This window comes from Triturus cristatus, chromosome 6 (genome assembly GCF_964204655.1).
Source record: "Triturus cristatus chromosome 6, aTriCri1.1, whole genome shotgun sequence".
Taxonomy (NCBI): Eukaryota; Metazoa; Chordata; class Amphibia; order Caudata; family Salamandridae; genus Triturus; species Triturus cristatus.
This window is the reverse complement of record NC_140589.1, coordinates 21,714,037-21,728,340: the sequence shown is the minus strand read 5'-3', so window position 1 is coordinate 21,728,340 and position 14,304 is coordinate 21,714,037.

The window sequence follows — 14,304 nt, the reverse complement described above, 5'->3', positions numbered from 1 at the left end:
CCAGCCCCACCCAGCATGCACCATCAGCCAGAGCTCCTCATAGAAAAATACAATTCTATTATACTTATAATACTTTATTTTTCTGGGATGGACTCTAACCAGAGGGGCGATGCTCCTCCGCCATTACAGAGGGGCTGCCCCTGTGTGTCATCCTTGGGTTGGATTTAAAAGTGGGGAAGTTGTACCAATTGAGATCTGTTTCTCTGAAACGAGCAAAACCATTGCAAAGTTGTAGAATGAAGGCCGATTTAATGCAGCCTTTGTAATAATAGGTTGTGGGAAAGGGTGTTAAAAGCAGTAGACCGGTTCAAAGTATGAGGGCTGCTGATTTGCCCTCATTGAACAGGAGCGTGATGCTGTTGAGCCCCACCAACAGAGTGGATTCAGTACTGTTTTTGGCCCTCAAACCAAGGTCCAGCAAGTTGGTACTGTCCAACTAGCGGGAGAGTTGACTGTGGACTAATCTTTCTAAAACCTTCACCACATAAGGCAGAAGTGAGATGGGACGATAGTTGGACACATTCAAGATAGCCCCCAAGTTTTCTTCACCAATGGGAGGACCAGAGCATGCTTACAGGATGAGGGACACTCTGCTCCCTTCCGTGATTTGTCCATAAGTAATTTTAGATGCGGACTTAGAATAGGCACCAAAATAGAGTAAATAAAGTAAGGCCAAGGGTCTAATGGCAAACCAGTTTAAACTTTAGCATAGTCTTTTCCACCATCTCCTTAGTTCGTGCAGAGGCCCCACCCCAGTTGGACAAAGCAAAGGTATGAGGGCTGGTATCATCAAAACGACTCCCCCCAGTAGAAGGTTGATTAGCAAAGGACAAATAGATGGTCTCTATTTTGTCATAAAAAAAACTCAGCCATTTCCTCACAGAGGGAGGCTGAGGCTCTAGCTGCCTGATTCAGCACTGCTGGATCAGCCAACTCCTGAACTATTTTAAATAGTTCTCTAGAAGATCTTCTGCTCTCCTCAAGTCTCCTGACAAAGTGTTGTATTTTAGCGTGTCTAAGTTACTTGTGGGAAGCTTTGAGTGCATTTTTATAAATAGTCTGGTGCTCTGAGACCTTTAGAGTAGCGCCACCAGCGCTCAAAGGTCTCCAAGTTCCTGTTCAATGGATCCAACTGATCCTCAAAATGAAGATTTAAGCCTCGGATAAGAAGGAAGCGATCAGTCTTCAGCACAGATGGTGACAGCAGCGCAGATCGGTGTGCTGCCAACTGGGAATTGTAACCAGGAGGCCTAGAGAGGAAAGCTCCTCCTAAATTGAACATGATATGAAATGAATGTTGAAAATCATAACCTCACAAGGTTCCGTCGAGGAATCACTCACCCTAATGCTTTCAAACATGTCCCTATAAAAGATGGCAACTCCCCCAACTTTCCTTCCAGTATGATCACTTTTTAGCACCCTGTACCCGGTCGGAAACACCATGGTCAAGTCTGGAATTAGGCACGTTTCTGTAATAAACACTAAATCGAGCTTCAGTCTATAAATGGTATCCAAGTCCTCCACACAATGTTTAGGAAGTGATCTGGAGTTGATATATTGGCAGCTAACTGGGAGGTCTCCTCCACTAAGTTCTCTGCAGAGTCCCAAAGCATTCTCCCTGAAGGGGCGATCACTTATAATCCCGGCCCCTGATATACCTCAGTGGGAAGGTAGGATCCTTCTGCATGGTTACCCCTACTTTTTGCCTGGTGCAATGCTGGTTTCCCACTAGTCTGACTGGAATCCTGCTAATCAGGACCCCAATCTCTCTGCTTTCTCTCCTAAATTGTTGTGGTCAGTACTTAAGTACATCTCAGATTGGATACTGGGGTACCCTTATCAGTGCCTAGTATATGGTACTAAGGTACCCAGGGCATAGGCACCCCAGAGGCCCCCGATGTGCTGAAGCACGCATTAGTCCTCCCATGGGAGATCATTCGAAGTGCAACTACAGGCCTGCCATTGCAGCCTGTGTAAGCTGGTGCTAGCTCTGCCTACGAAAGATATAGGTTTCCTACATCTAGGATCACTACACTTAAAAACTATCAGTCACCCCTCTAGCAGGTGTTTGCAATCCTGAAGGCAGGGTGCTTGGTTGTAAGTGTGAGGGTGCCCCTTCAGCCTACGGAGTCCATTCTCCCGGGTTGTAAGTGAAACAGCCATATACCATATAGAGGGGCACTGCGTAACTACGCAATGGCCATCTCGAAATTGGCTGAAACTAATCCTATCATGTTTGGTATCATGTTGGAATCATATCCAACATGATACTAAAGTAGGTGTGGGGGTATGACTCCAAGCACTGGAAAGGACCTCCATTAGGCTCTCAGTCCTCCCGGTGCCAGTCTTCTAGACCCGAGCAGCAGAACATGGCTGCTGTCGACCAGAGACACGATTCTGCCCTCCTGCTTCTGAGCAAAGCTCGAGCAGGGGAAGGCAGAACAATAGGTATCCTGTCACAGGGAGGTGTGACCACCTCCCAGACAGGATTAAGTGTATTGGGACCGGGTGGGTGCGCTTGCCAGCACCACTCAGTCTGCATGAGGGGCACATTTGGTGCCCTCCTTGCATAGTCCGGTTTAAACCAGCTCTGGCTCAAAACTGGACAAAGGACATGGGAGTATCCTCCCCCCTTGTCCAACCCTCACCTGGGAGAGTCCCCTGAAGCGTCTCAACCCTTTCCTTAGGGTACTTAACGGCTTACCTGGGTGTGTAGGTACCTAGATTCATCGTGGGACACGATTCAATTCAGACAAATCAAATCAAATCAGGTGTTTGTTAAGCGCAACTACTCACCCGTAAGGGTCTCAAGGCGCTGGGGGGTGTGGGGGGGTTCGCAGGTTCCAGTCCATCAAGGAGGGGGTCTGTCGAAGAGCTAGGTTTTGAGGTTTCTTGCGAAGATGGGGAGCGATGTTATCTGTCTGAGGTGGAGCGGAAGGTCGTTCCAGGCTCTGGCCGCGTGGAAGGAGAATGAGCGTAGGACAGCTGGGCTGATCGTAGGGTCCTTTGGGGTGTGCGGAATTTGAGTCAGCTGTTCAGATATGCTGGTTCGGTGTTGTGAAGGGCCTTGTGAGCGTCGGTTAGCATCTGGAAGGTGACTCTAGCTTCGATGGTGAGCCAGTGGAGTGTGCGCAGGTGCTGGGAGATGTGGCAGTGTCTTGGCAGGTTGAGGACCAGTCTTGCGGCAGCATTTTGGATGTTCTATAGCTTGCGGGTGACGTTTTTGTTTATTCCGGCATAGAGTGCGTTGCCGTAGTCGAGCCTGCTGGTGACCAGGGCGTGAGTGACGGTCTATCTGTGTTCAAGGGGGATCCATTTGACGGTCTTACGTAGGAGGCGGAGGGTGTGGAAGCAGGAGAACGAGACAGAGTTGATCTGGCGGTCCATTTTGAGCTCTCAGTCCAGGATGATTCCCAGGTTGCGTGCGTGGTCCAAGGGGGTGGGCGGGCTTCCGAGGGCGGTGGCCACCAGGTGTCGTTCCAGGCATCTGGGTTTGGGCCCATGATGAGTACTTCCGTTTTGTTGGCGTTTAGTTGTAGGCAGCTGTTTTTCATTAATTCGGTGACGGCTTCCATGACTTCTCGAAAGTTGTGTCTGGCGGTGTTGGGTTCGTTGGATAGGGAGAGGATGAGTTGGGTGACATCTGCGTATGACACAATGTTGAGTTTGCAGGTTCTGACGATGGGGGCGAGCGGAGCCATGTAGGCATTGAAGAGCGTAGGGCTGAGGGAGGACCCCTGTGGGACTCCGCAGGTGGTAGGTATAGGTTCTGAGAGAAAAGGGGGAGTCTGACCCGCTGCGTTCTGCCAGAGAGGAAGGAGCGGATCCAGTCGAGGGCCTTGTCTTGGATCCCTGCGTCATGGAGTCTGTGTATTAGGGTGCGGTGAGAGACTGTGTCGAACTCCCCTGAGAGGTCGAGGAGGATGAGGGCTGCTGTTTCTCCTTTGTCCAGTAAGGTACGGATGTTGTCTGTTGCAGCGAGGAGGGCGGTTTCCGTACTGTGTTTTTTTCTGAAGCCGGATTGGGAGGAGTCGAGGATGTTGTGCTCTTCGATTAATGTGGCGAGTTGGCTGTTGATGTCTTTCTCGATGACTTTCGCTGGGAACGAGAGCAGGGAGATGGGTCTGTAGTTTTTTAGGTCGGTGGGGTCCGCCGAGGGTTTCTTCAGGAGGCGGTTGATCTCAGCGTGTTTCCAGTCATCAGGGAACGAGGTGGTTGCCAGGGAGCGGTTGATGGTGTGGCAGAGCATGGGTGCAATGGCGTCGGCGGCTCTATTGAAAATGTGGTGGGGTAAGGGGTCTGTGGGGGCCCTGGAGTGGATTGACTTCATCGTCTTCAGTTTGTCTTCCGTGGTGAGGGCTGTCCAGTGGTCGATCGCTGGCTTCAGGGTGTTGGGGGTGTTTGGTGAGGGTTCAGTGTGTTGGTTGTCTTCGTCGTAGTTGTCGTAGATGCTCTTGATTTTGTGGTGGAAAAAGGTGCTGAGTTTGTCGCAGAGGTCTTGTGAGGGAGGGATGTCGGTGGACTCGCTGGTGGGTTGGGTGAACTCCTTGATGATGTTGAAGAGTTCTTTGGTGTTGTGTGCATGAGTGGAGATTCTGTCTTCAATAGCTTTTTTCCTCATTTTTCTGATGAGTTGGTGGTGGGCGTTGGTGGCGGCTCTGAAGTTGTTGTGGGCTTCTGTGGATTTGGTGTTCCTCCAGGCCTTTTTGAGGTGGCGGCAAGTGCGTCTGGACTCTCAAAGTTCAGTGGTGAACCATCTAGCTTTCTTGGAGTGGGTGTTGTTGTTTTTCTTGAGGGGGCTATGGTGTTGGTGCTGTCGGAGATCCATCTGTGCATGGTTCAGGCTGCGGTGTTGGCGTCGTCGTTTTCCGCGATGGTTGAGTTGGAGTTGCTGAGTGATGAGTATAACTGGTCGTTGGTGATTCTGGTCCAGTTTCTTTGTGGGAGTCCAATGTTGTGGAGGTTGTCCAGGAGGAATGTCGTGCTGGGGTCCAGTTGGTTGTCGAAGTGGAAGTTGAGGTCTCCCAGTAGGGTGTAGTTGGTGGACGCGATGGCATGCAGGGAGATGATGTCCGTGATGGAGTTGGCGAAAAGTCCGCGGGGTCCAGGGGGTCGGTAGATGAGGGTTCCTCAAAGGGTGGAGGTAGGGCTGGCCAGTATCTTGAAGTGAAGGTGTTCCATCAGGTCTGTGGGCTCGTCGGGGTGTGTGCTCAGGCGGAGGGTGGATTTGTGGACAATGGCGATTCCTCCTCCCGGGCAGGTGGGGCGGTCCTTCCTGGAGATCTTGTATCCTTGGGGAATGGCAATGGCGGTGTCCGGTCCTGAGGTGGTGTTGATCCATGTTTCGGTAAAGAATGCTACGTCCGGGGTAGTGCTGTTGAGAAGGTCCCAGATTTCAGTGTCGTGTTTGTGGAGGGATCAGACGTTGAGGAGGATGCATTGCAGGGTCTTCGGTTCGGTTGTGTTCTTGCGGGCGGAATGCGCTGATTCAGTGGTCTTGGCGGTGCTGCAGGTGTGCCGGCAGCGTTGACAGCTGAAGGGTCCGTGGGTGTCGGCTGGTGATGCTAGCTTGCAGTTGTTGTTGCAGGCTGGGTTGAGAGCGTGGAGTGCCGCTGGGTCGTAGCGTTGGCGGTGCTGAGATCCAGGGTTCCTGGCGCTGGTCGCAGTCGGGTCACGGACAGGCGCAGACGAGCTTGCCTTTGGAGCCCCAGCGGCACGGCCGCTGCGTGGCCACACACCGGCCGCATTGAATAGGGGTCGGGGAGGGCTGGACAGTTGGGAGGCGGAAGCGGGGAGGGGAGCTGGATTGGGCCGGTCGCACTGGTCGTGCTGGGGGGGAGGGGCCGCGGGGCAGCAGCGGCACGGAAAAACAGGCTGGAAAAGGAAAAAAGAGAGAGAAAAGTGCAAATAAGGCAGCAAAAGTGCAAGAAAGAGGGGAGGAAAGACACAGAGGACACAGGAGAGTGAAAGGAGAAGATTGAGATGAGGGTAAAAAAAAGAGTGAAAAACGGAGGAAAAGACACAGAAGGAGAGTGAAGGGGGGAGCTTGAAATGAGGGGAAAACGACAGAAAATGGAGGTAAGACTCAGAAGGAGAGTGAAGGGGGAGATAGAAGTGAGGGAAAAAACGAGTGAAAAAGGAGAGAAAAGGCGGAGCAAGAGAATGGTGACAGAGGTCCACTGGACCACCAGGGAAGAGGCGCAGGTGAAACCTGCGGGTGGAGGAGGGCCTCGAACACCAACACTCGAGAGTGCAGACACCACTTCAACTTCTACCATCTGGGCACTCTGGACGTCGCTGGACTTTGTTTGGTCTCAACTTCATCTCCCTTCCAGTCTGCTGCATCGTCTGTGCCTGTGCACCCCACAGGAACCTTCCATGGCCTGTGGGCATCCAAGACACCTGAAGGAATCTCCCTTGGAGAGAAGGAGTCACTTCTGTGCATCTGCAGGCACCGCAACTAAGCTGACCGGTCTGCTGATCCTGAGCTCCCACAGACTTCGAAAGGCTCAGCAACACATGTGGTAGTGCTTCACATCTCTCGAGGCCTGCCCTGCCCTCTCACCAAGTTTGAGGCCAGTATCCCTCGTAGGAGCCGCAGGAACCAAACCCTTGTGCATCACGTCGACTTGCCGTTCCAAAGGCTTGTTGGCTTCCTTTCACCAAGATCGTCCCGCTCCAAATAACCCCAACCTCAAGCATCTCCAGTGACCAAAATCTTCGTCCATTCCACATCGTTCGCTGCTCGAGGTCCTCTTATGACTACAGTGCCTCGGCCTGTGGGTCCTGTTGTGGATCTTCTTTGTTTCTTTTGGGCTCCCCTGATTGCTTGGGGCCTGCCCTGACTCCCCGCTAGTGGTGAGTTCCCTGGACCTTGCTGGTCCCAACACTGCACCTTCTTCGACTTCCACATTGTTTACAGTTGCCAAGGCTTGTTGGTGCTCCTGATGGACACTGTGAGAGGTTGGCCTGGTATATGTAAATATGCTGTCCACTAGTTATAGTGGGCACCTTGCACCAGTCCAAACGACCCATATTGATGATTAGGTTAAAGACAACCTTTATTGAAAGCTATCCTAGTGGTAGCTATGGAGAGCAGCCTTCAGGCTAAGTCTCGAAGGAATGTAAAGCAGCTTGGTTTACCAGATTATAACCTCTTGAATAACCAAATGAAAGGAGAACCACCCAAGATATATATAAAATATATGTATTTATTACTAAACACTCTCTACTAACCTCTTTATGAGATTAGGGCACAAGGTACACAATATTAATACACTAGACCGACAGTAAATAGCACAATACACAGTGGGCCCCGGGGGAGACCAAACGATATATTAAGAAAGTGGTATAAAAACCCCAACTTGACTAGACACAGTGCCTAGAGCACGTAGAATTGCTGGGACCCCAAGGCACCACCCAAGTTAGTGACACAGGGGACCCACGGGGGACGCCTGCAGTGTGAGAACACAGCCGCGAACTCCGTACAATCCTATGGGAAAGTCGCGGTTGGAAGTTTAAAGCTTAAGGACACTTAGAAGAGGACTTTGAGCAAACCCTTTTAAACTTAGAAGGTTCTAAGGCCAGCACCACCGTGAGCACTGGAGTACTCGTGATACCTAACCCAGGGAAGCTGGGTGCATAGGTGTCAAATGGTGTCGGGAATCTTCGTCGTTTTCAATGGCGTGATGCTGCAAAGTGCTGCTGCCGTGAAGAGGAAAAGTGTCCAGGGTGATCCAAGCCTGGATCGGAGCTGAGAAGAATCTGAAAGCAGAGGAAACAGAGTCTGGGTCACTTGCCAGTGACCAGGGTCACAATAGACTAATGCCCCCGATGTCGGGTGTTTCAGGTGTGAAGAGGTGAAGCTTGACTCTACAGCCACGGGGACCAGTCGACGACAACCATAGTCCGCAGGCGGGCTGTCCCACGATGGATGTCGAGTGCTGGGGGGTCAGTGTCCAGATTGGAGACCAACAAGCCTTGGCAACTGCAACCCACGCAGTCAGAGAAAAGATGCTTTGGTGTGGACCAGCAAGGTCCTGTGGACTCCCCAAGCGATGGAGAGTCAGGGCACGTCTGGAGCAACCAGGAAAGCCCACTGAAAGTTAAAGTACCTGTAAAATCAAGAAAGTTCTTCAATATGATGAATAAAGTTAAGTTTATTCAAGAGAAGGAAATGTCCCATCCATCAGCTTGATCCAGTCAGGTGCAACTGACTTGCTCACCACACATACACATTCCATTGCCATGGTGCTGCTTAAACAATAACTCTAACCCTTAAAGAGAACAAGCAATTTAATATACCTAAAAGACACAATGTAACACACCTTCCTTCCATACAATCAAACAAGCAAAAAACAAAACAACAACAAAAAAAACAGATCAAAAATAAATAAAAAAAATTCAATAATATATGTAGTTTTACATGCCTTAAAAACTCATATCAAAATCTTTGAATCTGGAGGGTACACATTTTTTTCTACACTCCCTTTGAACAGCAATAGGAATTTTAGAAGCAGTATTAGGCTCGCATGTGTCAACCTTGTCTTTGTCATTGTGCAAAACTTTATTTTTCAAAACAACCACTCTATTTAGATTCCATATGCGAGAATCCTCTGTTTTTATTGCATTTCTTAAAATCTTGACCACTTTGTGGGGTTTTGAAAACAAACCTGAAGGTTTCCTTCCCAAAGGTGCCCTGATCATGACCAAATCTCCCACATCAACAGCCGTAGATTTCACTGCTTTTCTGGAATCAAAATTCTCCTTCCTAGCAATGGCTTTTCTCTCCTCATTTGATTTCCACATAAGTTGAGCAGGAACACCCCTTTTTTTTGATTCAGCAATGTTTACCCAAAAGGGAGCCAATAAGGTATTGGGTTGCCTATTTTTCAATAAGATGAATGGAGTATACCCAGTAGTAGCATGAGGGATGAACCTATAAGCTTCCACCTTTTTATTCAATTCACTTTTCCAATCGAGACCATTTTGTTTAGACATAGAGATAGTCTCTTTATGAACACGTATAAAACGTTCCACCATTCCATTGCATTCTGGGTGGTAAAGAGCACACAGCTTGTGATCAATGGAACAGCGTTGTAGAAAATCATCCATTTCCCGAGACATAAACTGCACACCATTGTCTGTCAACAGAGATCCAGGCAGGCCTTCACGCGTAAAGACCTCTTTAAGAAACATTATAACTTGTTTAGAGTCAATGTTCCTCGTAAACTTGTTTTCTGGCCATCTTGAAAACATATCAATGAGCACAAAAACAAACGTTTCACAACCATTGAAGGTAACAGGACCCAGAATATCAAGAGCAAGATCCTGCCAAGGACTTTTTGGCCGTTCTCTTATTACCATCGGCTGAACCCTAGGTTTTAAGGATTTCTCACTTAAAATACACGGTAAGCAATCTCTAACACTTCTCTCAATATGAATATCCATCCCTGGCCACCAGTAGTTGAGCCTAAGTCTTTCTTTAGTTTTGGATATTCCCTGATGACCATCATGAGCTAATTTGATCAACTACTCACGCAACACCTTGGGAGGAATTAATCATGAACCACTAAAAATCAAACCTCCACTTAAGGATAATTCATCCCTCACATCCCAATAATTGTCAACTTTCCCACCAGTTTTGCATGACCAACCTTTATTAACCAAAGAGCGTAACTCCATAAACTCGACATCAGAGTCACACGCTTCGCGCCATTTGTCCTCTTTCATTCCATCATGTTGAACATGACATACCCATTCATTTATATCTTCATCCTTTGAGTCCACTTCACCTTCCTCAAGATGGACCAATCTGGAGAGCGTATCTGCGATGCAGTTTCGCACCCCAGGTAGATATTCTACTTTGAAATCATAAGCCTGCAGACCCTCAATCCATTTAGAAATTCTGCTTGATATAGCATCAAACCCCTTTTTATTAAAGACTTCACACAAGTGTTTGTGATCGCTCCTCACCAGAAATTTAGTACCCCAAAGTAAATTTTTGAGCTTCTTGATGGCCCAGTGAACTGCCAGAGCCCCCCTCTCTATTACTGAGTACCTGAGTTCAGCATCTTTCAAACTACGAGAGAAACAAAATAACCTTAACTTTCTTACCATGCTCTTGTTGTAAGACGGCACCAAGGCCCTTCATGCTCGCATCTGTGATAAGTACAGATTTCAATGACGGATCAAAACTCCTACGTTTCTGTGTCTTCTTCAAGCAATCTTTCAAGTTGATAAACTCATTCTCACACAAGTCAGACCAATTGAAGTCAACACCTTTGCACAACAATTTCCTTATGTTAACCGTTTTCTCAGCAAACCCTTCCACAAATTTGCTATAGTACTCCGTCATACCTAGAACTTTCATAACTTCTTTATTTGTGGGAGAAGCTAAATTCTGGATAGTCTCGATTAATTCACGTTTAGGTTCAACACCCTCACCAGAAATGGTGTGACCTAAATAATCAATTGACGATTTCCTAAATTTACATTTTTCTAACTTAACAGTAAGATTGTTTTTACAGAATCTTTCCAAAACTTCTTTCAGTATTTTATCGTGTTCAACATTATCACGAACAAAAATCAAGACGTTGTCTTGATATATCTTAACACCAGTTAGATTCTGTAACACTTTCTCTAATGCTCTCTGAAAAACTGATGCTGCCGAGACTAGACCGAAGGGCAGTCTAAGGAACCTAAATATTCCAAAGGGAGTGATGAAGGCGGTGAGATCCCTGGAACTCTGATCTAGCTCTATCTGATGGTAGGCTGACTTTAGGTCTACTGTGGAGAAAACCTTGGCATCCTTTAATAACATGAGCATATCGGAGATTTTTGGGAGAGGTTATCTGTCCACAATGACCTGTTTGTTGAGGGAGCGCAAGTCAATGCATAAGCGCAGGCTCCCTTCAGATTTCCTGGCTGTGACCACCGGGGCCAACCACTGTGTGCCTTCAACCTCTTCGATAATGCCTTCTTCCCTTAACTTATCTAATTGTCTTTTCATTTCTTCACGCACAGAGAACAGTGCACTTCAAACTTTACAAGCAATTGGTTCAGCATCAGGTACCAATTTAATTTTGTGTGTAGTTGCATAAACAACCTAACTTGTCTTTAAAAACGCTGGGAAATAACATTTTTAAGATGTTCAGTGTACAAGATATCATTTTCACATCCATTAATTTCATTCACATTCAATCTCTCTTTTAAAACAATGGGATGATTACTGTTAGGCTCCAACATTACCCCTAAATCTCGCTGGTGGAATCAGCTTAAGATGCTGTCCCCTCTATGAGAAACATAAACCTTCCCAGAAACTAATCTCCCTTTATATTCAATCAAACTTGGAAGTAGCCAATGAGTTTGATTGGTTCTCCACCATATGCATAAGGTTTGATATCAGCTTTCAAAATCTTAACTTTACCCTCTAGATGATGCGTGTAAAAGTGTTTAGATACAATAGTTATTTTTGCCCCAGAGTCAAATAACACACGAGTAGACATACCTTCCACAAGAATCTCATCAAAGGGGCGCTTCATATCACTATCAGAGACTTGTGACACAATTTGTCCACAGTCTACATCTGACTCCGAATCGCCATCTGACATTATTTGTCGAGACACTGAACTCACTTTCACCTTTTTCTTTTTAGCATGACAAACTGAGGTGAAATGCCCAACTTTTTTACAATTACTTCATGTGGCTTTCAACGCAGGACATTTCTTGTCATTGGCTAAATGTCCAAGATTCCCACATCGGAAGCATTTACCTTGAAAACTAGATTTTTTACCCAACAGCGAATCACTACTACTAGGTTTGACATTCTTTCTAGAGCCTTTCCCATTGGAAAAGGTCTTAACCTCATGTATAACATCACTTTTGTTTTCATGTTTTCTGATAATCTCAACACACTTTAATGAGTGTTCAATTTGCTTCGCTATGTTAATCACTTCGTCTAGGGTGGGATCATCTTTTTGCCAGATATCTTCTCTGACTTTCTGCATATTGCAACCAAGCATAAATTGGTCCCTAATTCTCTCTTTGAGCAAAGCATCAAATTTGCAAGAAGAGCCTTATTTCCTTAAGGCCGTGATGTAGTTCTCTACGGTTTCACCTTCATTTTGGGTCCTACGCCCAAAATGGTATCTTTCTAGGATGATACTTACTTTTGGTAAGTAATGGCTGTCTAACTTTAGAATGCATATTTCATACTCATTCAATGTCTGATCATTTATATCTGGAAGGTGATCGAACACTTCCTGTCCTTCGGACCCTAAACAATGTAGCAAGAGTGCAGTTCTTTGTTCTGCAATTAAGTTAGTACCACACACCTTAGCGTACCTTTCAAACACTTTTTTCCACTTCAGCCACTGTATGGGCAGATCGCCTGGTGTTGACAGAAAAAACGGTGGTGTGGTGACATTCTGCATTCTTACAAGGTAAAAATTAAAGTGTATTTAACCTACAAGTTTTTTTTTTTTATTATCGTTAAAGATAAAATCACCAGATTAGAGTTGGTTAGTGAATCCAGGAAACATTATGCTATTCGAATGTAATAAGAACCTAAAAGGAAGTAAAATTGTTATTTATCAGAACAAAATGTAACCATAATGCCATTTAACACAACTGTCCTAGAACTTTATAGGTGATTGCCAAAACCAACCATTCGAAATATTATGTTATACTAGATATCACTAGTATGTTAAAATGTAGTGACCCCTTGAAAGAAATCAAATTGATTTATCACCACAATGCAGCAAAATCCCAAAAGACTCCACAGTCCTCAACTTTTAACGCCAGCTGAAAAGGAAAATTGTTAACAACAAACTTCTAAGCAAATGATTAATCAAAATCTCAACATTAAAAAAACACTAGATGGCGTTGTAGGATAATGTAAAATGAAGCATTCCTACGAGTGATGCTGAGACAAAGGGAAGTCTTGGAGTCTTTGTACTCCTAATTGTTTTCTTTAGAGAAATTCCTTACTTTGAAATGTTTCCTTGAAGTCCCCTAATAACGGAGGGCTTGTCCGCCTTGAATCCACTGATATAAATAAAATAAAAAATAAAGAATGGCGCTCACGTGACGTCACGCACGTACACGCAGCCCTGCGGAATGACGAGTTCAGAGAGGCCCAGCGTAGCGAACACTGATAAAGAAGGTTCCCGATGCAGCACGATTGGAGTCTCGTGGTGACGTGGCAACAGGTAAGACAACAGGATGCATGAGGCGGTTGGAAAAATTGTTGACGTTCAATATGGTCACACGATCAAGTTGACACGCGAAGAAGATTACGGTTGATAAGGTGCAACTGAACTTTAAAACATGTAGTAACAAGATGCAAGTAGCAGAGTTTTGTCCAGGTAAATCCAAAGTCCTGTAGCCAAGGAAGGGGTGGGACAAATTCTGGGGACCCACCTATGGGAGGGTCAGGAAAGAGGGGTGGCTACACCCATGTCCTTTGTCCAGTTTCGCGCCCGAGTGGGGGCTGATAGCCCCTGCAACCGGTTTAAGCTGGACTATGCACAGGGATACCAAATGAGCCCCCAGTGCAGACATCAAATCACTATCAGAGTGCACCCACCCAGCCCCAACACACTAAAGCCTGTCTGGGAGGTGGTCTCACATCCCTGTGACAGGAAACCTATTGTCCAGCCGTCCCCTGCTGGAGTTTCGTCCAGCAGCAGGAGGACAGACTCATGTCTGTGGCTGGCAGCATCCATTTTGTGATGCCAGGGTTTGCAAAGCTGGTACAGGGTGTACCGGTGCTGTCATATTTCTCCCTCTAGTAGGGTGGAATCATACCTCCCACACCACTTACTGGTGTGGAGGTATGATTCCAAGGTGTTTGACACCAAACACAACATGTTTCCATGCAGGCGTTTTAAAGTTAGCATTTAGCGCGAGGTTATAATGCACTTAAGTATATATGGTTGGCTGCATCACAAACAACCCCGGAATATAGGTTCCGAAAGCTGCAGAGGGGCTCTGCTCATGCATGGGCACCTTCTCACATAAAACCCAGCACCCTGCCTGCAGGATTGATACGGCCTGCCATAGGGGTGACTGGTAGGTTTATATGTGCATTGATTAGGATAGATATAGTGAACCTATATCTAAGTGCATACACCACCGTACACAAGCTGCTGTAGCAGAACTGTTGTGTCATTTTGAATGATCCCCAGGGGTGGCATAATATATGCTGCAGACCCTGAGAGGCCTCTGGGGTACCTATGCCCTGGGTATATAGTATACCATATACTAGGGACTTATAAGGGTACCCCAGAATCCAATCTGAAG